At 45.3% G+C, this 25,095-nt stretch overlaps 1 protein-coding gene and 1 long non-coding RNA gene across 2 annotated transcripts in view; both read left to right on the plus strand.

Moving 5' to 3' along the window:
* The window catches only part of LOC309355958 (tripartite motif-containing protein 72-like), a 55,722-nt gene that overhangs the window by 26,309 nt on the left and 4,318 nt on the right, over positions 1 to 25,095 (plus strand). The window lies entirely within an intron of this gene.
* LOC309355975 lies at positions 1,492 to 5,303 on the plus strand. The gene is made up of 5 exons (XR_014162674.1): positions 1,492 to 1,578; positions 2,189 to 2,255; positions 2,826 to 2,881; positions 4,619 to 4,650; positions 5,148 to 5,303. It is a non-coding gene; the product is annotated as an uncharacterized lncRNA (long non-coding RNA).

The following is a 25,095-nucleotide window of genomic DNA, read 5'->3' on the forward strand; positions in this document are numbered from 1 at the left end:
TCCATTTCATTCCCCACCCATTTGGTTTCTATTCCCCCATCACAACAACAACAACAACAACAACAACAACAACAATTATTATTATTATTATTATTATTATTATTATTATTATTATTATTATTATTTTATTATTATTATTCTACCACAACAGTTACTCATAGCCACAGAGCATGTTCAGTCTTCTCTGGAGCACACTCATATATTTATCTAAACGAAAGTAGGTGCTGTTCTGCATCTATGCAGCAGATGTTGTAGGATCTGGCCAAAAGAATGGGATGATAAGCCATGCTTTTCTGATATTGTCCATTTTTTTCCTGCCCAGGTTGTTATGATTCCAATGGTAAGTAAGCAGCATTAGTGCGTAAAAATACTTATTTGATTGATTGACTGTTTATATTTGATTGTTTGCCATTTTAAATCTTAACACCAAAACAACATAATGCAGTTTATACTCAAACACAATCATGAAAATAAAACTTTTTTATCCTTTCCCAACAGAGACCATTAATGGCCTAAGACCACATTAATAGAATCTTTTTGTCATTGTAGAAAGTTTGATAGCACTCTTGATGTCATTGCCTGATTTTTTTCTTCTTTTTTGACCAGTGATTGCCATCAATCGAGCCAGTTCGGTATACAGAGAAAAATGGCTAAATATTTTATTTATTCAAAAGATATGAGGGAGCAGTACTGCCTGATTTAGTCTTGCCATATTCCAAAAAGCAAAATTCCTGACACCCCAGCCTCCCCCCAAAACAAACAAACAAAAAATAAATTTAAAAAAAAAACATCTCCAAGAGCCGATTCTTCTTCTTCTAGCAGGGAAAGAAAGGGAGATTCCTTGTTCAGGGTTCCACCCCCTGCTTTGGGAGGGCAGGAATGAGGATGTAAGTTCCTTTGGACCTGCTCCTGAACAAGTAGCCACAGGCACCCTGTTCCCTTTTAGCTGGGCTCCTCGCCTCCTGCTCTGTGTCCAGGAAAGGGGAGCAATTGTCCTCAAGGCAGCAGCTGTGGACGCTTTGAGAAGGTAATGCAGCGGCTCTTGAGGGGAGAAGAAGGCGGGAGCAGAATAACTGTCTATTTTTTGCCTCCCTGGAGGCTGGCAGGAGCTTGGGGCTGCTCTCGCCCTTTTCCCACCGCCCTCCATGCTCCTCTACTCCTCAGTTGGGGATGCTGCATGTGGGGAGGGCACAAGCACGCTTTGGGTCTCCCACATGGGGGGGGGGGTCATTCCTTCCGCTGCTCAATAGGCGAAAATGGGGGGGACCCAGGTTGCCATATTTACAGTAAATTCCGGACATCTCTTAAAATTAAAAAAAATTCCCCAGGGTGCCATTTTAGGCATCTGATTTCCTTGCATATCTGGAATTTTCCAGACGTATGGCAAGCCTAGCCTGATTTAGGTGGGGCTAATTTTGGCTTTGTGAGGGAAACCAAATGAAGATTCCCTTTTCTTTTTTGATCTAATTCAGGTTATTCTTCTTTTTTTGGCAGGGCCAAATTGGGGAATTATATGTGGTGGTGTGGGTGGTGCCATTCTGGTGTTGGTACTTTTGATCTACCTTTTGGCCAAGAAAGGTGAGTGATGGTAACCTGAAGCAATGATAATCTACCACGGAAAGGGTTGATTTTTCAAGTATCAGCAAATCTGATAACTGTGTAGGGGTGAGGAAGAAATTCTGTTCCCATTTGAAGTGACCTTACCTAATTCACACTTACAGGAACAATATGTGAACTGAAACTCAGTTTTCCTTCAAAACACACACCTGCAATGCAAGTCTCCAACCAAATATGTTGGAGAGTAGTATCTGTGTGCATAAATTTGTGTGTGCACAGGTATGGGAGAAATTGTGTACATACATGCATATGTTAGCAAAAAGAAAGTACAAAACTGAATTCTGTTAGGGAAAATAGTTTACATCCATTTGGAGGACTGTACATTTAGAGGAGTGGCTTCAACTGACACTCGCCTTCATGGAACTGCCCCCAGCCTTTACAAAAACACCCCCCCCCCAAAAGGCAATTTTTTGATTGACTAGCCTAAGATCCAGGACAAAGCACCGCCTTTCAGAAATTCCACCAGGATGTCAATTCTGCCTTTGAAATCCCGGTAATGTTTGGGGAAATCCAGACATATGCCAGCCCTAATTTATGACAGCTTATTTGCCTCTCTTCTTTTTTGTTTTAGTGCTGGGTCTTCAGAGATCTTCAAGGCAGGACAGAGCTAATACTGAACACATTCCTTACGATTATGTGTAAGATTTTCATTTCTTCATTCACTTAATTTGTATGCTGCTTTTCCACACAAAAAAAATCATGCTCAGAGCAGCTTAGAAACAAAGAAAATGGGAATATATTTCAAGCACTCCAAAAACAAGTTCATAGAAACATAGAAAATGGTCTTTTTTCATGCACTTTGTTCAGCTCTATTGTTGAGAATGTGTGAGGATTTTTGTTTCTTGTTTTTTTTACACTTTCTCCTAAACTTTTTTCTGGCAAGGTCCCTGCATCTCCCCACTGCCACTGTTGGACAAATAGCAGAGGGATTTAGATCAGAGACGTGGTACAGGGGAAGGAAATACATGAATGAACTAACCAGAGTCTTCTGCTGTTGACTAAACACATACATACCGAAGCTTCTGCTCTTATCAGATTTAAAGCCTCATGTGACTAAACCAAGTTTAACAGTTTGGATCTCCTGCATTTTGTATCATTCATGGTTGTGTGAAGGAATGCAGATCTCATCCTTCTCAGAAAAGGCTTTCTGCCTACAGAACCAGTAAATATGCAGCATCACAAATGCATTTGCCTCTTGTTTTTCTTAGGGAAGGAACTGCAGTCAAGGACAACAGCAGAAACCTGATCTCTGAAGAAGTTCAATGTAAGATAATTCCTTCCTCCCTTTGGACTGAGGGTCATGAAAACCACAGTTGCATCATGAATCATGCCACAAGTCTAGCACACAATCAGAGGATCTATAGAATGTTTAGCAGCTTTATCGTTTTTGGTCTGAATAGTTAAGCTTGCAGACTTTGCGACTGTGGAAAAATGCTCTAAAAACGAGTATATAAATGTTTCTGCTGAACAACTAGGAAGAGAGTAAATGCACTTCACTTAATCTTGTGACCGCAATGTGTGTTTGAAATATCTAAAATGAAGGATTAAGAACTTTGAATTCAGGTGTAACTTTTTAGTATTGCTACACAATCCCTTGGAGGTTTCTGTGTGAAAGGCAGAATTTAGTTTTAGAATACAAATATTATGTTCTGGAACATGAAAACCACAAAATTAATTAAGTTTTAAAAATCCTTTAACTCTCCAAACCTAACGGAAGGTGCAGTGGTTTTATTTTGTTATGCAACTGCATTCCAATGACCTCAGATGTAAACCCTCATGTCTCTGGGAGAAACTAGATTTTTCTGCAGTTAAGTGAAGCTTCTGGTTCATGCCTGCCTACAAAAATTGTAACACATTATTTGGTAGAATGGGCTTATTTATAGAAGTTGTGGGCTGTGGGAGAGAACGCTCTCGCTGTGGTTCCTCACCTACATGACACATTCAACAAGCACGGATGCCCACATAGCTGTTTTGGAAGGCTTCTCTCAATGTAGCCTTACCAGAATGGTTGAATTTGATTGTGATACACATTTCCAGAGAGCTATTTTTGCAAGCCTGTATTATACAACTGTTTCTGTTGCCTCCCTGACCTCTTAGTCAGATGCATTCTCAGGATAGCTCTTCTGTCCAGACACTGTTTTTGTTGTTGTTGTATCAACAACAATCAAAATAATACATCTTAATTGACTTCCTTCCAATTCCCCCTCCTGGTTCCATTATTTTATACTTATTTATACAAGTCCACAAAATCTTATACTCTTACCTATCCATTTTTAAAAAACATATTCATGTTATTAGAAGTGAACTTTAAAAGTTCAACTAATGTAAAAACCTATACACAAAGCTCAGAACATTTTGCTTTAAACATTTCCCTGATTTAAAAAAAAAAGAAGAAGAACCATCCAGACACTGTTGGATTATTACTCTCATCAGACCCTGCCGAAATGCCTGTCCTGACCCTCACTGTTGGATGAAGAACTCAAACTTTCTTTTCTGTCAAACCCTTTAATGCATAGACCTGGGTGGTACCCAGGCAAACAAGAGTAAAGGTACAGCAGTGAATTATATGGCTAAGTGTGAGCTGAGACATTGATCCAAGGAGCAACACACACCCTGCCTCTTCCTTTTGAAGAGTAGGGCAGAACCAAGTCTTGACATAGCAAATGAGAGGTGTTTCTGCTCTGGAAAAGCAAATTGGCACTTTGGTGAGTGAATGGGGCCTGTGAGGTGTGTTTGTGTCAGTGCTGACTGATTCTCAGGCACCTTCCCCTGGAGAAGAAGCTCATTACTAGCAGGAGGTGTCAGTGATGGCAATGGCCCTTCAGGAGCTGTGTGGGCATTGTTCTCTTTGAAGCAAATGATGGAGCCTGATGATCAGGGATGAACCACTCCTAAAAGAAAAGGTTCACACACACACACACACACACACACACACACACGTACACATACTTATACACATCCTTGAAATTTTACTGTGTGACTAGACTGAATTTGTTTTCAGATGCCAAACTTACAGGGCTCCTCCAAACAGCAGTGAGTAAAATGTCACAGCCAAATCTGGGGTGATCTGTCTTAGTGCAGTAGACCTTATTCAATTCTGACTCTGTCTAGTTTAGACTCTGTCTAGTTTAGTGCATTCCCCAGGGCTGTTCAGGGGTAGGGGGCTGTCTGGTACACTTGCTCCAGGACTCGGAGGGCTAAGCTAGCTGGGGGACCCTTCCAGGGACCTGCTGGACTTACACTGTCATGCCAAAAACTTTATTCTAACAAAACTCCCTCCCTGGTCCTCAGACAAGCTCTGCATTGGCCTGGTGTTACCAGTAGGCTATTGTAGTTTCCCCACTCACCCCCCCTCCTATGTACCAAAGACCCTGGAATACTGTGTAAAACTACAAATATATTCCAGAAATTCTTTGGGTAGGTTAGCAGTTTTTTCTTTCCATAACAACAATTGGCCCCAAATTACTTCTGTCAGAAAGCCAATATCAGTAGGTAACTGTTTTTTCTTTCTTTTTTTTCAAATTTCCAAGCCATCACCATCTGGAAATATAGAAACAACAGCCTATGCAACTATTACTCCATTGTACATGCAACCTGCCTGAGAGACCTCAAACATTTCACATGCTGATGCTGCATCCTCACAATGCATGGCAATTTACGGGAATTGATGATATGGAAGAAGTTTGAAAGTGGGATTTGGAAGCTTTACAGTCCCCAGAAGATCTGAGAAGACTTCCATCAGACTTTTTTTGTTTATTATTTTATTTACTCTTTTCCTGCCTGTAACCATGCAAGGAACCTTTTTTTGGTTTCCCACTGTTATGCACACTTAACCTTCAAATCCTACCATATCCTTCTGGTTGTGTCTGATTGCAGTTTCATTGGTAATGTCAAATGTTAAATGATGTAACCACAGGTAGATGGAATTATGAAAGTGATGTTCATTCTGTTGTGTTAATAATGGTAGACTTGTCTGTTCAACACAATAAAGATACCTGGGAATTCTGCTTGCTGACATCCTAGGCCTATAAATATGGATATCATATAAAGCATAGAAATTGTGGCAAATGTATTTTGCCTATTGGTTTGTTATATAGGAAGATGAAGTAATCAATGTCTCCTTCACACATGAGAATGTTGGAGATGATCCTATATTCCAAATTAGCAGTGCAGTCCAAGCCCAGGATCTGTCCAGATAAGAGAGTTTAGAGAGCCTTCTAGGCAGTTGTGGCTGCCTTGTGCAACACTTTCCCACCAGATGTGAAGGAAATAAACAACTATGAAGGCAGTCCTATATAAGGAAGTTTTTAATGTTTGATGTTGTATTGTGTTTTAATTTGTTGGAAGCCACCCAGAGTGGCTGGCATAACTCAGATGGGCGGCATATAAATATATTATTATTGTTATTAGATTTTCCCAGCTGAGCCATGGCAATGCTGGTTAAGTTCCCTGTGCTGGCTGAGCTGGAGATATGTATCAGCATAAATCCCCACTGGTGAAACATAAGCCAGTGTAAGAGTAAAAAGGGGGTGGTAGGGACATGATGGGGCAAGGCAAGGCATACTCTTATTCCGAATGCAATCTAGCATGATCATGTGACTTAGGGCCTAATTCTCAAAACCTGGGCCCACACTCACCTGCCAGTTCAGGGATAGGGGTTACAGACAGCAAGAAATGTGGTTGCCCCTGTTTCACTTTCAAATGTGTAGACTCATGAAGTTTGAAATTCAAATCCAAGACAACAACAATGATAATACTTTAACAAGCTGTATAGGAAATGAGTCCATTCTTGTGGTTCTAGTAATATTTATATACACACACACTGGTAAACTATAAGAGAGTGGCACAGTTAAATCCATCATATAGATTTAAATTAGCCTTCTCAAACCTGATACCCTTCAGAAGATGTTGGACCCTGAATTCTAACCAGTGGAGAGAGCCAATAGGCTTCTCCACAAGCAGGAGACTACTGTTAGAGGTATCCACCAGTCGATCTCATTGGGGGCAGCAGAGCCATCCTGCAAAGCCACCACTTACCAGTTCAAGGGCTCAGGTTCTGTTCTACCTTGTAAGCAGCTAGTACACCTTGGGCTGTGCTCACATTGTGTGCTCTTGACAGATGCCATTTCTCAATCTCAGGATCTAAGAGTAAATGTCCGTGACCAGGAGACTTGTGTGACTGTCGGGCTGTTGTCCTGAGGCTAATTGTTGCTGCAGTACTTCAAGGTCTCTGTTCTCCCTTCTTAAGGTTACAGTGGTACCTCGCAAGACGAATGCCTCGCAAGACGAAAAACGCGCAAGACGAAAGAGTTTTCCGTTTTTTGAGTCGTTCCGCAAGACGAATTTCCCTATGGGCTTGCTTCGCAAGATGAAACGTCTTGCGAGTTCTTGAGAGTTTGTTTCCTTTTTCTTAAAGCCGCTAAGCCGTTAATAGCCGCTAAGCCGCTAATAGCCGCTAAGCCGCTAATAGCTGTGCTTTGCAAGATGAAAAAAACCGCAAGACGAAGAGACTCGCAGAACGGATTAATTTCGTCTTGCGAGGCACCACTGTATCTTTAAACCAGACCTGGGGTAGAGAGCCATTCATATAGGACTGTCCTTTCAAATGAAGCCCTATAGTCACTGCATTAGCTTTACAAGTATCTGTGGAGCTTAGTGTTTGCCTGGGACACTCCTCTATCCTTTGGAGGCAGGTGCTGACTGCCACAGGTCCATAAACCATAGAGAAAATTCTTGGCAGTTACTTATCTTCATGCAGAGCAGGAAAATCAAAGTAAATAATTAACGTAACACAGATCCACCTGAAGCGGGAGCAAGGTACAGTAACTGACGAACGAATCTCAGTTTGCTAAGAAGGAAGGTAAGAAAAAATATTTCCAGAATTGCATTTGATTCTTTTAGTTATTGGAATGTGTTTGTTTAATGATGAATTCGTGATCAGGTGAAAGGAGCAAGGCTTTTCGCTTGCTTCCATTCAGGATATATATAGGATTAGTTTACCTTGGTGTAGAAACTTTCAAGCCACATTTGCAGATATACTTGTGATAGTAAATTTCAGGGGCTTCCATGCAAAATGTAAATTTACAAATAGAAATGTGTGTGTTTGAGAGAAAGAAGAATGAAGGCGACATGCTCCTTTCTGCAGAGATCCTTCCTAGCCACACAAACCTGAATACTGGTGGTAAAATGGCTGCTTCTTTGCCACTCCTATTTGACACTGGCAAATGATATTTATCCCTTGGCACACAGAGTTAGCTCTGCCATGGGACGTCTCAGACTTTTCCCCACCAAGTTCCTGGTCTTCTGAGTTGGGGATGTCATTGACCATCTCTCAACTTGAAGGGTTTGTCCTGCTTTTCAAGCTCTTTAGTTAAATATGGATCTCCTGTATAGTCATTCATTTCAGTACAGATGCATAACCAGCCAATTCTAGACCCTTTCCACAAAACCTGTTTTTCACATCAGAGGATGCAGTTTCCCATTATGGGAATATTTCTTATACCTCAATATGTTGTGCTGTGAAAAGCTCTGTTTCAACATTTACATAAGGAAAGTGGTTAGTGAGTTAGTTAGGAAAGGAAAGTGGTTCGTGAGTGGGTTAGTGAGTGGTGTAGGAAAGAAAGAGCAGTAACTGTGTGACATGCATGCACGGTGCTGCACAACACAATTTACCTGTAACTTTTTAAATTCAGTATTGTGGTTTAACAATATTGGAGCAGTGTATTCGATTATCTGAAATACTGACAAGATGTGTGTGTGGGGGAAAACAGTATCTGTCCACTTGCAATAGAGACAGAGTAGCTAGCTTTTGAATATATCTATATCTATATCATCTATATCCATATCTATATCTATATCATCTATATCATCTATATCATCTATATCATCTATATCATCTATATCATCTATATCTATATCTATATCTATATCTATCTATATCTATATTACTATATATGCAATACCTTTCTTTTATCAGATCTAAACTGTAATAGGGAAATGTATTATATAAAAACAAATGGAAAATCCTATATATGCCTCATTTTCAGATAAGTGTGCCTATAGAATATACAGCTTAAGTTGACACATACGTTCTGCTGGTGTGGTGAAATAAAGGTAAAGGTAAAGGGACGCTTGATTGTTAGGTCCAGTCATGGACGACTCTGAGTTTGCGGCGCTCATCTCGCTTTATAGTACTGGCCAAGGGAGCCGACATACAGCTTCTGGGTCATGTGGCCAGCATGACTAAGCTGCTTCTGGCAAAACTAGAGCAGCACACAGAAACGCCATTTACCTTCCCGCCGGAGTGGTATCTATTTATCCACTTGCACTTAGCCGTGCTTTCAAACTGCTAGGTTGGCAGGAGCAGGGACTGAGCAATGGAAGCTCACCCTGTCATGGGGATTCGAACCGCCAACCTTCTGATCGGCAAGCTCTAGGCTCTGTGGTTTAGAAATACACAGCTATTATTCCCTTTCTTTTATTTAAAATAATAATAAATTACAAATATGCATATTTGTGGAGAAGGATTAGAAGAAAGACAAAAGGGGACACTGGAGTGAATGTAAACTTCATAAGTAGCAATCTCCTTTTCAACTTCCTTCCAACTCTACAGGAAAGTGAAAAAAGGCTTACCAGTATTGTTGCCACTTTATTTGTTTACCATTTCCCCACATAATCTGTGTTCAAAAAATAAACATTAAATGCATTATCAAAAAATCACTAAATATATTAACCCATAAAAGCAAGTGAGCCCAGGCCAGAGAGTCCGTATCATTGATTTCTGACAGAACTATCCAATTGACCTGACAGAATCATTGAGGCAGCCCCTCCCCCAGTGTCCCCAGGGCTACCGTCTTCCTTGAGGAAAATCAGAAACTGGGATTCCCAGGCTAGGAAGCCTGGCAAATCAGCTCCTGATAGGTGGCCTGAGAAAACTACTGGGACAGTCTGTCATTCACCTTCTCTGGGGCTATTAAAGTCCCATCTGCCCTGAGAGATGGCAAGGAAGCCGAGGCCAGGAGCAAATGCCATCAGTTGTCATTCAACCTGAGAGGTCTCTGTCACTACATTTTTGTTCTGCTATTTTAAAATTGTAAATGACCTCAAGTGCATTAACTGAAAAGTGGTGTGAAATAAATGCAATAAATATATAGATAAAATAAGTTCAAATCAAGATAATCAGAATAACAAAAATACATCACAATAGAAAAAATAAACTTCAAAAATAGCTTGGCTACAAGGAAGAACAGAACAAAACACTGTATTGAATATGACCATCTGACCCACTTGCAAAAGAGGATACAGATTTGCATAATATTTACCATTCCTGGTATATATAGCATAAGTTAAGTTTTAACAAAGTCAAGGTACATTACATGAAGATTAATGTACAAAAATGCCTATTTTTTTAAAAAATAAAGTAGACAGAACTGTTGACAGTAATTAATAAATGGTGACCAGTGGATCTTGCAATTTTAAATTTTATTGCTTCTTTCCAACAACTGTACAGGTATACTCCTATTCTTTAGATCTTTGATCCATATGTTCTAGACAGGTTCTGTGATACTTGGAGCATTGGAAAATTAATATGTGGTGTTCTTCTTGTGCAGCAAAAGGAACAGAGCCCATCCTTGCTTTGGTGGGTTATAAAGGCTGGGGGATTGGCCTCACCTGCAGCTCCAACGGTTGGTACCCAAAGCCCAAGGGAAGTCCGAAGTAAACAGTCAGACACTACAATCACAGAGACCAAGGCAGGGAACTTCAGTGTTTCCAGTTCCATTACAACAGAATCAGGAGTTGACCATGAAGTCTCTTGCAAAATCATCAACAAACTGCTAGAGATGGAGAGTGAATCGAGAATCCTGATCTCTGGTGAGTAGGGGTGAAGCAAAAGGGCCAAGAGGTTAAAGGCTTTCAATGTGTTTTCAGTACAAGTACTATAAGAAGAGAGAGGTTTCAGAAATTTATTGCATTTTGATGCCTCTGAAGTACACCAGGCTCTTTGAATGGATTATCCAGATTATCTACGAATATACAGTGGAACCTTGTATTACGTACTACCCTCCTTACGAATGCTTTGGGTTACGGGCTCTGCTAACTCGGAAGTAGATCCCCTTGTTGTGAACTTTGCCCCGGGATGTGTGCGGAAATCACACGCTGGCGGTGTGGCAGCAGTGGGAGGCGGCATTAGCGAAAGCGCACCTCATGGTAAGAACAGTTTCGGGTTAAAAGCAGACCTCTGGAACGGATCAAGTTCGTAACTGGAAGTACCACTGTAGTTCTGCTCAGCAGCATTTCATCAGTTATCATCTGGGGTAATGGCTGAAGTGTCTTCTGGCTTCTATCCCATATCCACTATTCAGCAGAGGGGCAGGCAGGTCACAGCTGAAGGCCCCCCCCCCCCCCCGGGCACAACTTCAGCTCACTCCCACCCAAAATAGGAAGTTCAGGAAAGTTTGGGGCAATGAAGGTGAGTGGCAAAGGCAGACTCTGGTTAGGTTAGTTTTGCAACTTGAAATCTTCTTCAGGAGAAATATGAAATATGTGGCTGTAACTGAGATTTTAATGTGTGTTTCAGATGCGCTTTATCCTACTACTTTCCTTTGGCTAGGACCCTTCCTAATAATTCTGTTGCTTTTCATCTGCCTTCTTCTTTGTATTAAGGACGAAGGGAGACGTAAGTATTTTAAATCTGTCATTTTCTTAATGTCGTTTAACTGTAGATGTGAACTGTTACAGAAACCTTCTTTTTTGTACCTATGTTTATAAAAATGAACGGTGTGTTTTTGGATACAGAGAAGAAATGCATACCAGTTAGGTTTCAAGTTACACTCTTCACAAAGACTTATCCAGCCTGTGAACGTCCTGGGAAATTCTTCTTTCCCACAGATAGGCACATCATGTGATGTCAACAATCTGGCTGTCTGCAGCGGTGATGTTTCCATATACTGACATCCTCCCCCATATGAATCATTGTTAGCTGCGGACAAAGCTTGATCCAGAGAAGAAAACAAACAGTTGTTATACATATAACAATCCCCTGTTATTTCAGTTCCACCCTTGGAACTACCCGCCACTGGTTTCACCAATGTAACTCTCTGGTTGTCTGTTTTCCAAGGAATAGATGCTTCTGCATTACCTTGGTTAGGGAATGTAGTGTTACGCTTAGCAACTCCCTGTTGTGTCTTTGTCTCTGACTTAGACATACCCTTAACCTGGCTTGAGTTGTCAACAATAGTTAATACATGCAACAGCTGAACTAGCAAACTCTTGAGAATACCTCTTGGGTGGTATGCCCTTTGTGATTCTCTCAGACCTGCGTATGAGGTGCTGATCCTCTTTGCTGACTGGTTCAGTCTCAGGACCTTTTGGAGAACCAGTTCCAATAGTAAACAGTGGTTCATCCTGAACCTGTGAAGATCTAGCTTTTGTGTGTGAACCTTTCTCAATAACTGTGTCAACAGAACTCTCCGAGCTTCCTGTGTCACTTTCAGTAGCACTATAATCAGAATAATCAAATTCATCATCTGAATCATCAGCAGTGGGAAATGTGTGAAAAATTACTCTCTCCTGTCCAGGAGCACTCTCTAGAAATTTTGTGAGAATCACCTGACCAGATTCAGACAAAATTACTCTGTAGAGACCCTTTTCATAACCCACAAAAATGCCTCTGACATTCTTCACCCCATCTGGAGTTTCAGTTCTGATTTGAGATCCAAAAACCCTAAAATGCGAGACAGAAGGTTTCCTGTGGAACAGCTTCTCAAAAGGAGAACATTCCATACCTTTTGAAACCTTTCTCACCCAAGAGTAACAAAAACAAGATAAAGATTCAGCCCGATACTCATGTGGCAAGTGTGAACTCAGCAATTGTGCCTTCATGCCATTTTGCAAATCTTTGTTCACTTTTACACAAACAGTTTTGTTCCATGCAGCCTCTGAAACAGCAACCTTGTGCTCTATCCCTTGCTTCTCCAGGAAATCCTGAAAATCCTGTGAAAGAAAAATTGGTTTCTCATCTGTGAAAAGAAAATCAGTTTTAGCATCATGAATATTCTTAACCTTGTCACAAAACTCCTTAAACCTTTCTAAGGTTTCTCTGGGATTCTGCAACATGTAAATCCATACATATTGAGAAAAATGATCAACAAATACATCAGCATACACTCGCTGAAAAACACTGTTAATCTTTGTTGCCTTTCCTCTCGTGTCTTCTTTCGAGATACCTGCAAGAGAAAGCATTTTAGATTCACATGCTGTGCACATTTTATAGTCACTTTCATCAAAAGTCAACAAATACAGTCCGTCTTTCTCTCTTGCAGAAAGATACAGCTCTCCATCTTTGTAGATTTTGAAGCTTTCCTAATCATAGGATAACACCAGTTTCTTCTTAGGGATTTGAGATACACTCAACAGATTGTACTTTAAACCCGGAACAAATTAAACATTGTTTATAGTCAAGTTCAGTCTTTCCAGATACACAGTTCTGATCCCGGTTGCTTCCATTTCCTGACCATTGGCCAGTTTCACAGTGAAGTGTTGCTTCTCAAACGTAGAAAACAGTTCCTGTTGTGATGCCATGTGTTGCGTCGCTCCTGTGTCTACAATAAAAGCATTCTCCACGGATGATGTGGCCTTTAGGGACATCAAAGCCATATCTGGTTTTGCCTGGGACTGGGTATGACCTTTGTTTGAAGCCTCAGGCTTTACAGAGCTCCCTCTAGCTCCTTTCTCCTGATGTGGTGTCTTCTGACGAACAGCGTTCTGAGCTACAGCTTTCTCCTCTGTAGCAATAGTAGTGGGGGTGCTTGATTTCTGAGCTTCACTCCCCCCATCAGCAACAACCATTGCAGCAAAAACAGGTTCATCAACAGCAACAGCAGCAACAGTCCCTTCACTTCCCTGTTGTGGCTCAAAGCTCCTCCCAGCTTTCAATGAGCTCTCAAGAATTTGGCTAGCTTCATCTTGGCTCTCCCCCTTTGGCGCAACCAATTCTCGGTCCTTGCTTCCCACCCCAGCTTCACAAGCTTTGCAGAGTGACTCCCAAGCGACCCTTGGTTCTGCTGCACCCTTTAGGACTGGCTCAAGATAAGCGTCCACATTTTCTGCCAAAATTCTCAGGACACGCTGCTTCAATTCATTTTGAATTGCAGCCTTCTTCCCCTTTGCTTGTACAGCAACAGGCTGTGGAGTTTGGACTAAGTCCCATAATTGCTCTCCCACCAGCAGGAAGAGTTGGATATACATTTCAAAATGACTCTGCGACCTGAAAATAGAGACAATGCACCTACTTTTATAACCCAACATTCCAGCACTACAGAAAAACCTGACATTCCAGCACTACAGAAAAACACGTCCTTTCAGTTCAGTTCTTCCAGCAAGTCTGACAAACTTCCTGAACATGCGCACACAGAAGGTTTCAAGTTACACTCTTCACAAAGACTTATCCAGCCTGTGAACGTCCTGGGAAATTCTTCTTTCCCACAGATAGGCACATCATGTGATGTCAAGAATCTGGCTGTCTGAATCGGTGATGTTTCCATATACTGACATCCATTGCTATTGGTGGTTCAGGGGGGATGAATCCTTCCAAAATTAAAAAGAATATCTGCTGTAAAGTTTCTGCAAGAGTAGACTTTCTGTTTGAGGTAGCTAACAAGAAGTCACATAAATTGCCTTGTTGTTTTACAGTCATATATGAAAACAGTGTATATGAGAGAAATACTTTTGGGAAAGAAATCTTCCAAATTATGGACAAATAGGTCCAGCCTTTTCCCCCCTGCTGGGCACAAACTAAATTAGAATGAATTTACTTCCCTGGTTTTGATAGCAGTGATTTTATTATGAGAATAACACACATCATACAGGTATCCATAGGAAAGTAATCTGCACAATTGTAGAAGGAGGACAGAGGCTATGAAATGGAGGGTAGGCTGCTTCAGGCTAGTGTTCTGCTCAAATTGCAACAAGTATCCCAGGAAGTGAATGAAAAGCTGGGTATATGTGTGCTAAGATTTACTCTTTTTCATTTATTGTTGTAGAAACTGAGAAAAAAACAGGAAAAGCAAGTGAGTATCCTTTGAATGAATAACTAGCCGCAAAGTGCCTGTAGTCTTTGATAAACTGCAAGCTTCTTTCCTGCACTTATGTGAGCCATTCTTACCAGCTCCTTGATACACAACCAAAGGCCAGCAGCAGACTTGGGTTGGCACTGAGAGAGTCCTTGGGGTTTCCCCTTCCAGATCTCCAGATAGGCATTTGGGAAGAAGGGTTGGATATAAATCTTAAACTGACTCTGCGACCTGGAAATAGAGACAATGCACCTACTTTAATAACCCAAGAAAATCTTTAATAAAAATTATTTTAAAAATAGAAAATGAAATGAACAAATCCATGTTCCCAGTAGCATAAAGAGCGTAGGGAACAGGCCCACTTATTGACTTCTAAACAAATAATAGCAAAATACATTCTGATGAACTCCTGCTGGAATAACTTTGCTGGATGTTGTGCTGATGAATCCTTCATTGTTCTTGGGGCAGTGAAATAATTTAGTATATGTCAGGGGTTCAGGAGCAGAGGGACAGGGAAGGGAGGAATTAGAGACCGAGGGAGAGGAATCCGAGGGAGAAGTCAGCGATGATAGCCGTCCGAGGTCTCTAAGTCTCTCCAGCGAATCAGAGGATTCACAGAAAGGGGCTCCCGTGATCAGAGCAAGGGGGTTGCCAAGGGGAACACCCCAGGAGGGAGGGGCCAGAGAGGGCTCAGAGAGCAGCAGCTGGAAATCGGGACCAGTTTCCCCACCGGAGAGCAGTAGGGGGGAGGAGCCCCAGGCATCGGGAGCAGGCAGCTTTCCGTCAGCGGAAGGACAGGAGTCAGGGTTAGCCACGCCTGCATCAGAGAGCGAGGAAACGGTCAAAAGGAAGGTCAGGGGCAGCGCGCGCGCGCCAAGTTCAAATGTACAAGAGGGTGGCGCTATAAGCAGCCCGGAGAGGGAGCCGGGTCCCAAAGCCCGCCGAAGAGAGGGGGAGGAGTCCGAGGGGTCCGCATCCGAAGCGTCCAGGAAGGAAGGCACCCAGGGGGGTAGTAGGACCCAGAGGCGCAAGGAGAAACGCAGAAGGTGGAGTAAGGCTAGAGTGTTGAACTGGTGTACAGGGGGCGGAGACTCAGATGAGGCTTCGCTGGTCTAGGGTCTAGACGTAGAGATGCACGCTAGGGTTTGAAAATGGGAACTAAACTTCAATAAAGACTTTGTACAGTTCCGCTGGCTAGCGTTGGTCTTCCGTGAGCTGGGACCTGGAGGCAGTCTCTGACAGTAAGCCTCATCTCCAATTTCACCGGTTTTCTTCGCCTCAAGCATCGCTACGGGAGCGAGGCAGGGAGGGCAGAAGACTGGTGCCTTGCGAGCTCACAAAAGTCAGGCGAGATGACTACAGAACAGAAAATAGCTTCCCTGCAAGAAGCGGTGACACAACTCAGCGCTGAAATAATCGCATCCAGGAAGAGAGAGGAAGAAGCGGCGGCTGCCTGCAGAGATCTTCAAGCCAGGTTGGAGGGGCTTGCGAAGCAGGGGCTACCGGGACCCAGATCCGAGGGGATTGGGTTGGGGAAAAGAGGAGCCAGCATTGTATCTCATTTTGATGGGAATTTGCAGCAGTACCCCAATTTCCGAGCAGACGTGCTGTTTGCGCTGCAGCTGTTGGAGAGAGACTTTAGAGATGAGCAAGAGAAAGTGGGGTTCATCCTGTCCCATTTGCATGGGGACGCGAAAGCATGGCTGCGAAATCTGTGGAGGGACAAGGATCCAGCGCTCCAAAGCGCAAATGCATTCATTAAGGCGATGGATTCCTGTTTCTTATCAAACATAGACATTGATATTGCCAGAAAGGACATATTTGGGCTAAGACAAGGGAAAGCCAGCGTCAGGCAGTATCATTCCAGGTTTTTTGCATTGGTCAACGCGCTGAATTGGGATAAGGATTCTCCGCCAGTTAGAGACCTTTTTTTGGAGGGATTGAGCCCACAGATCAAAGATGAGATGGCACGGGGAGAGAGACCCACAACCACTCAGCAAGCGGTGGAAAGAGCGCTGTCGATTGGGGTGAGGCAGGAAGAACGCCCATGGAGCAAAGAAGAAGGACGTTGGGGACGCACACCAGGGAGGGTGCCCCCCCCTCTTGCCTAGAGAGACAGCGCGTGCGCAGTCCACGCCTCCACAGGGAGGGGGCGAAGAGCAGATGGAGATTGGAGCAGCTAGGGCTCTCTCAGCTAACAGAGCCTTAACACCGGGAGCAGTAAAACCGAAGCTGCCTAGAAGGAACAGGAAGTGCTATATATGTGAGAGTGAGGAGCACCTGGCGAAAGAGTGTCCCCAGAGGCTCCGCAAGCAAACTGCAGCTTCAGTGACAGTATTGGAAACAACTCAGCAGAGAGAACCACAGCAGGGAAACGACGAAGTCTGGCTGGAATAGGAGGCACTGGGGCCCAGCCAGACAAATCAGTGAAGAAGTCCCCAGAGATTTTGCAGCCCACAGACCCCCTCCCGCCCAAACCAGTGGTGCAGCTCACCGCATCGCTCCAGCTGCCCAATGGACTCACCTTAGAAGTGCCTATCACAATTGACTCTGGCAGTAATGCAGACTTTATAGGACTGGAGTTCATTCAACGACACAACATAGCTTTACTGCCAGCCACGCTGCCCCTGAAGGTTGTCACGGTGGATGGCAGGGAACTGCTAGGGGGGCAGGTGGTGCAGCAGACGCCGCCGATGGTGATGCAAATTGGGAATCACCGGGAGGTCATCAGCTTCAATGTCACCCAACTGTCAGACACGCCTGTAGTATTAGGCATGAGTTGGCTGCACAGGCACAGCCCAGCGTTGGCTTGGTACCAGCGCCAACTAACGTTTGGATCCTCCTACTGTGCAGAACACTGCATCATACCCAGCCCAGAAGAGGAAGAGGAGGACCCGCAGTTACAGTTGGGCACGCTGCAAGCAGTACCCCACAAGTATGCGGAGTTTTTGGAGGTTTTCTGCGAGAAGGAGGCGGACAAGCTGCCTCCTCACAGACCCTATGATTGCAAGATTGACCTCCTGCCGGGGGCGACGCTGCCAACGGGGAAACTGTACTCCATGTCTGAGGATGAACTGCAGGAACTCAGGGAGTTCATAGATCACAATTTGCAGCGTGGGTTCATCCGGGAGTCGAAAGCGGTGGGAGGCAGTCCAGTATTCTTTGTGAAGAAGCGGGACACGCCCCAACGGAGGCTGGTGGTGGATTTCAGGATCTTAAACTCGAAAACCAAGCCCTCAGCTTTCCCCATGCCCAAGATAGACGACCTGCTCGCGACGGTGCGGAAAGGACGCGTTTTCACCAAGTTGGATCTACGTGGGGCGTACAACCTGATTCGCATGCGCGAGGGCGACGAGTGGAAGACGGCCATGTTCACGCCACTGGGCACCTACGAATACAGAGTTATGCCCTTCGGATTGCAAAATGGCTCTCACACTTTCCAAGCCTTTATGCATCATGTGCTGGCGGGGCTCCTTTACAAGAAGTGCGTATGCTTCCTGGACGACATCCTGATTTTTTCAGAATCGCGAGAGGCGCACGAGATGGATGTCAGGGAAGTTCTGCAGAGACTGAAGGAGCACAGGCTGTACGCCAAGCTGGAGAAGTGCCAGTTCGACGTGACGGAGGTGGATTTCCTGGGCTACAAGCTGTCGGACAAGGGGCTCGCCATGGACAGCGTCAAGGTTCGCGCAGTTTTGGACTGGAAAAGCCCACGCAATCGGAAGGAAGTCCAGCGGTTTGTCGGCTTTGCCAACTTTTACCGCAAGTTCATCAAGGGATTTGCCATGCAGACAGCGGCCATCACCGACACGCTCAGCTCCAAGAAGAAGAAATTCATCTGGACGGAGCAAGCGGAGCAGTCCTTTCAGAGACTCAAGCGGCTCTTCGCGTCAGAGGAGCAGCTGCTGCATGTGAATCCCAGCAGACCCATGAGGGTGGAGACAGACGCCTCAGACAGAGCCGTGGGAGCTGTCCTGTTGCAACAAGACCAGCAGGGGGACTGGAGGCCGTGCGCCTTCTACTCGAGGAAGCTCAGCAAGTCGGAGCAGAATTATACCATCTGGGACAGGGAGTTGCTAGCCATCCATGCAGCGTTCAAGGCATGGCGGCACTTCCTCATCGGAGCCAGACACACAGTGCAGGTCCACACGGACCACAAGAATCTGGAGTACTGGCGCACGGCTAGGTTCCTCAACCAGCGACACATTAGATGGGCGGAGTTCTTCGCGGACTTCGACTTTAAGATAGAGTACATTCCGGGCGACAACAACGTGATGGCGGATGCTTTGTCCAGAAAGCCGCAATACCTCGAGGAGGCGGCACCGCCGGCGGCCAAGCACATTTTCGCACCGGAAGCGTGGGCATGCGCGTCGGCAACCGTGGACCTGGAGGCCGTCCGTCGCGCGCTGCGGGAGGACCCCTTCGCACAGGCCAGGATGGAGGAGGTGCACAGGGGCACAGCGAGGGCCGACGAGTTCCAGATACGCGATGGGTTGCTCCTCCACAAGGGAGCACTCTACGTGCCGGGAGACGACCTCCGCGCAAGGGTTCTGCAGCAGCTACACGACGCTCCCACCGCAGGGCACTTTGGCAAAGAAAAGACTGTCGAACTAGTAGCCAGAGACTTTTGGTGGCCCAAGATGCGGGGGGAAGTCGCGGATTACGTCGCGAGATGTGACACCTGCCAAAGGGCCAAGTCAGTTCACAAACCGCCGGCGGGATTGCTGGAACCGCTGCAAACACCGGCTGAACCGTGGGAGAGGGTGGCCCTGGACTTCGTCACGGATCTGCCCAGTTCGAGGGGAAAGACAGCAGTGCTAGTGGTGGTGGACATGTTTACTAAAATGGCACACTTCATTCCGTGTGCGAAGGTAGCCACGGCAGAGCAGACCGCAAAACTGTTCATTGACCACGTGTTCAAGGTTCACGGTCTGCCACGATCTATTCTCTCCGACCGGGGGCGACAGTTCATCTCGAACTTCTGGCAGAAGCTGATGGGCATTCTGAACGTCAAAGTCAATTTGGCGTCGGCGAGACACCCACAGACCAACGGACAAGCGGAGAGGGTCAACGCCATCATGCAGCAGTACCTGAGATGCTACGCCAATCAGCAGCCCACGACATGGGTGGACTACCTGCCACTCGCTGAGTTCGCTTACAACAATACGAAGCACGTGTCGACGGGGGTGACGCCGTTCTTTGCCAACAACGGGAGGCATCCCAGAACCTTCCCGAGTTTAGAGAGAGTGGGGGAGGGGGAGCCACAGGCAGCGGAAGCCTTAGCGTCGGAGTTGCAGGAAGTCCACGAACAGCTCAGGAGGCAGTTAGAACTCGCAAAACACACATACAAAGTGCAGGCAGACAGACACAGAAGAGTTGGGGAAGACATACAGGTGGGAGACTGGGTCTGGTTAGCAGCGCAGGCAGTGCCGACCAGATCGTTGGCGAAGAAGAAGCTAGGACATAAGCAGCTAGGACCTTACCAAGTCCAGGCACAGGTCAATCCAGTGGCCTTCCGGTTGGCGCTTCCGGAGGGTTCCAGAATGCATCCGGTGTTCCATAGATCAGTGCTCACGCCCTACAAAGCACCTCATAGATTTCAGGAGCCAGACACAGCACCGGACCCGCTCAGAGAAGGGCCCAGACAGGGGGGGTCGCCAAGGAGGGGGCACATCAACGAGGTCACAGAGATTTTAGACTCGAGATGGGGGGAAGAAGGAGTAGAATATCTCCTAGCCAGAGAGGGTACCCCGGCCACTGCGAACAGCTGGGTACCGGACTATGCTTTGGAGGAGCCTTTGCTCAAAGAGGAGTTTCATGCCCTCTTCCCACACAGGCCCATGCCAGCCGAGTATTTCGACGACTGGCTCTTCACAACCACTCTTTCGGCCAGCACATTCCAGGGGTTCGACTCGGACGAAGAACAGGCCCCAGTCCCGAGCTCCCGGGTGGGTTCACCACCGGGGTCTGCCTCAGACAGCTCTTATTGGTGGGACGATCGACCAGAGGAGCAGTGGCGCAGGAAGTGGCTGAGTGGTCCTTGGCTGGGACCACCCGAAGAGGGGGAGGGGGGCGAGACGGACATGGACGTGTTGGGGGAAGACGTGGGGTTCGAGCACGGAGACAGAGAGATGGAAGCAGAGGAGAGAGACGTCGACGAGTACATGGGGGACGAACTGTATCCTGCACGCACCCCCGCTACGACGGAGCACCCAGTACCCACACCGGAAGGAGGGGAGGGGGGAAGGGGGGGCTTCGAGGGGGGGATGGATGTCAGGGGTTCAGGAGCAGAGGGACAGGGAAGGGAGGAATTAGAGACCGAGGGAGAGGAATCCGAGGGAGAAGTCAGCGATGATAGCCGTCCGAGGTCTCTAAGTCTCTCCAGCGAATCAGAGGATTCACAGAAAGGGGCTCCCGTGATCAGAGCAAGGGGGTTGCCAAGGGGAACACCCCAGGAGGGAGGGGCCAGAGAGGGCTCAGAGAGCAGCAGCTGGAAATCGGGACCAGTTTCCCCACCGGAGAGCAGTAGGGGGGAGGAGCCCCAGGCATCGGGAGCAGGCAGCTTTCCGTCAGCGGAAGGACAGGAGTCAGGGTTAGCCACGCCTGCATCAGAGAGCGAGGAAACGGTCAAAAGGAAGGTCAGGGGCAGCGCGCGCGCGCCAAGTTCAAATGTACAAGAGGGTGGCGCTATAAGCAGCCCGGAGAGGGAGCCGGGTCCCAAAGCCCGCCGAAGAGAGGGGGAGGAGTCCGAGGGGTCCGCATCCGAAGCGTCCAGGAAGGAAGGCACCCAGGGGGGTAGTAGGACCCAGAGGCGCAAGGAGAAACGCAGAAGGTGGAGTAAGGCTAGAGTGTTGAACTGGTGTACAGGGGGCGGAGACTCAGATGAGGCTTCGCTGGTCTAGGGTCTAGACGTAGAGATGCACGCTAGGGTTTGAAAATGGGAACTAAACTTCAATAAAGACTTTGTACAGTTCCGCTGGCTAGCGTTGGTCTTCCGTGAGCTGGGACCTGGAGGCAGTCTCTGACAGTATAATAATAACAGTTTGCAATATATACATAGGAGGGAAATGGCTGCAGTGGAGATGGAGGAAATGAACACCCAGCAGTGGGGAGCACCAGGGGGTGGAAGCCTGGCAGTGACAAGGAACAAGGGGTCCTTGTGTGTGTGTGTGTGTGTGTGTGTGAAGGGGAGCAGCACTGTGGGTTTTTCATCTAGTATGTACTTAAAGCAACATAGGACCTATATGGATTTTCAGTTGTGTAGCTTGTCCTCACATCTTAGTCACTCATTTCGTCTCATATGTTTTCCTAATTCTTCACTGTACTGCTTGAGAAAGTCTAATGCTGTGCTTCAGGATATTTCAGTGTCATCTGTTGTTTCTATGATTTTTAAAATGCATCAATGACTCATACTTCGAAGGACCCGGTTTTGCAAAATATTGTAAGCTCCCACTCAGTTTCATTTACAAATAAGTATCTGATCTCCCTGTTTGGTATTTGTTTCTGATTCTCCCTCAAGGAGCTTTGTGGCTCAGTCCCACTTTGCCTCGTTGCCCCTTTCTTACACCTACAGTCCACATATCCCCCAGGCTGAATTGCCTCTCCCAGTTCAGCTCCTTGCTGAAGACAACCAAACTACAGGCCTGTTTGTTCCCTTCAGTTTTACAAATTCCAAGGCTTGTGCCTGTGCATCTGCACAACCCTCATCCTTGGCCATTTTGAGGCAGGTTGGGTGAAGGCTGAGGGGAGGAATAGGATGGCCAACCTATTCTACCTATTCTAGCTTTTGGATGGCTCCGCGAAGCCTCCTCAGGGCACGGGGATGAAGGCTTCCCTTGCCCTGCGGAGGCTTCACGCAAAGCTAGACCAGATATCCCAGCAGCTATCCCAGAAGCCAGATCCCTCTTGCTGTTCTGGCTTCTGGGATTCAGATTTTTTTTTTCTAGTTTCCTCCCCCCCCCCAACTAGGTGCGTCCTATCGTCTGGTGCATCCTATAGAGCGAAAAATACGGTATCTAATATCCCTGATTGGTATTTTTTTCTGATTTTCCCTCAAGGAGCTTTGTGGCTCAGTCCCCCTTCACCTTGTTGCCCCTCCATTACACCTACAGTCCACATATCCCCCAGGCTGAATTGCCTCTCCCAGTTCAGCTCCATGATTAAGACAACCAAACTACAGGCCTGTTTGTTCCCTTCAGCTTTACAAACTCCAAGGCTTGTGCTGTGCATCTGCACAACTCTTATCCTTTGCTATTTTGAGGCAGGTTTGGCAAAGGCTGAGGGAAGGAATAGGATGGCCAACCTGTCTTTTCTCTACCACTTTGGGAGAAATGTGCCTCCCTTTGCTCTTCTGCATTTAGACTACCAGGATTCTCAGATGTGGCACACACTCTTAAAAATATAGCATAATAATAGCTACCTTCTCATCCTGTATTAGTAATGGAAAACATAGAGGCCATTTCACCCATAAACATGCATTGCCTTTCTGCGTTCTTTTCCAGAGAAACGTAAGAAGTCACAAAGTAGAGATGGTGAAGAAAGCAGAATAATAATACCAGGTGAGGTTCCTGCTTGAGTTGATTGAATGATGTGCTTCTGGATATTTATGTATGTACATTTATGCTTTAAAGCACTGAAAACCAGCACTGCTGTACAGTGATTAAAGCTAAAGCAAAGCTGTGCATGCAAACTTCCATTCAGATTTGAAAAGAAAGTACCATTAGAAGGAAGTGTATAGAGAAATGAGGATTAGTCCTGAAAAAAAGGCAGAGGAATTGTTGTGGTTAGGAAAGGGGCTGGGGGCGAGCAGGCAATGATTCAGATGCACGTGATCCAATCTCCCCAGACCAACGTTGTGTGTCACAGTACACCTTCTGAAACCAAGTCCTCTCAGGCATTTTAGTGGTGATGAGGGAATTTCCCCTTTCCAGCGAAAGGAACTTTTGTGGAGGGAATCGGATGGTGTACAGCACAGGACATATTATCCTCCCAGCTGAACTGCCTCTCTTGCTTCTGCTCCATACTGAAGACAAGCAAACCACAGGCCGGCTTGTTTTCTTCACCTTTATGAATTCCTAAGTCCAGGCTGACTGAGGGCTTGTACCTGTGCAGCTGCACACTCCTCATTTTGAGCCAGGTTGGGGCAAGGCTGAGGGAAGGAATAGGAGGTCTAACTGTCCTTTGGGAGAAATGCTGCTCCCTTTCCTCTTCTGCCTTTAGGCTCCTATGTAAAACACCTGCTTTACAAAATACAGTAATAATACCTTTCTGTATTTGTATTCTTGTTTTTCCAGAGAAATGTAAGAAATGTAAGGTGAATATCCTGATTGAGTTACTCTAATATTGTGCTTCATGATATTTCAGAAATAGATAGTCCTCCTCCACCTCTTCTTTCTTCTTTTTAAAAGTATGGCTAGAGAGTGTGTGGGGCTCCTGCCTCCATGCACATTGAATTCATTATAGCTAGACCTTCTCAGAGTACTGGGTTTTGAGGATGTATCTGTCTGCAGGGGAATTTTGCATGTTATATATGAGAGGCTAAGGTGGTGGTGGGGGTTTGCATGAAAATATATGAATTTTTTAATGAAATACCATCAAGACCTGACATGCCCGGGGATATTGGTTTCTTATAAAAAGCTGCTAATAAAATATTTTATGTGTGTTTTAAGTGCAATATCCAATGTGACGCTAGATGGCAATTGTGAGCCTTATGGAAAATTCAATGTATTTTTAAAAATGCTTTTAAAGTCATTTTTGGAATGGTTTTTATATGCGTGTAGATTCCACCAAAGTGTCTTTCCATAAATCCTGATATCTCACAGGCACCCTGATTTTGAATGGTTCCCAGTTCTCACAATGTATTGCTTTTAGTGCATTTCACTTTTTTTTAATAATAATTTTTATTCATTTTTCAAACACATAATAAAAAACAAACACAACACAAAACAAAAACATACAAAACATTTAAGCATGTATAATTTCATAATCTTATTTTCATGCACCTTCTTTCGCCCGACTTCCCCATACCTCCCTTTCGCTGCATCCTTATTTTACAATTTTTTAGCAACCCTTTGGTCAATTTATCTATTTAATTCCCTTTCATTAAGTTTTCTTTAATTTGTTAGTTACAGCTGTAATTCTCTGCTTCTTACCCCTTGACATCTTAACACTCCTCAATTTTACAACAATTTTTAAGATATAGTTTAAATTTCTTCCAATCCTCTTCCACTGTCTCTTTCCCCTGGTTGCGGATTCTGCCAGTCATCTCTGCCAGTCCCATAAAGTCAGTCACCTTTGTCTGCCATTCTTCCAGAGTAGGTAGTTCTTGCATCTTCCAATACTTTGCCAGAAGAATTCTTGCTGCTGTGGTAGCGTACATAAAAAAGGTCCTGTCCTTCTTTGGCACCAA

The sequence above is a fragment of the Podarcis melisellensis genome (genome assembly GCF_964234715.1).
Source record: "Podarcis melisellensis genome assembly, chromosome: 13".
NCBI classification, from domain to species: domain Eukaryota; kingdom Metazoa; phylum Chordata; class Lepidosauria; order Squamata; family Lacertidae; genus Podarcis; species Podarcis melisellensis.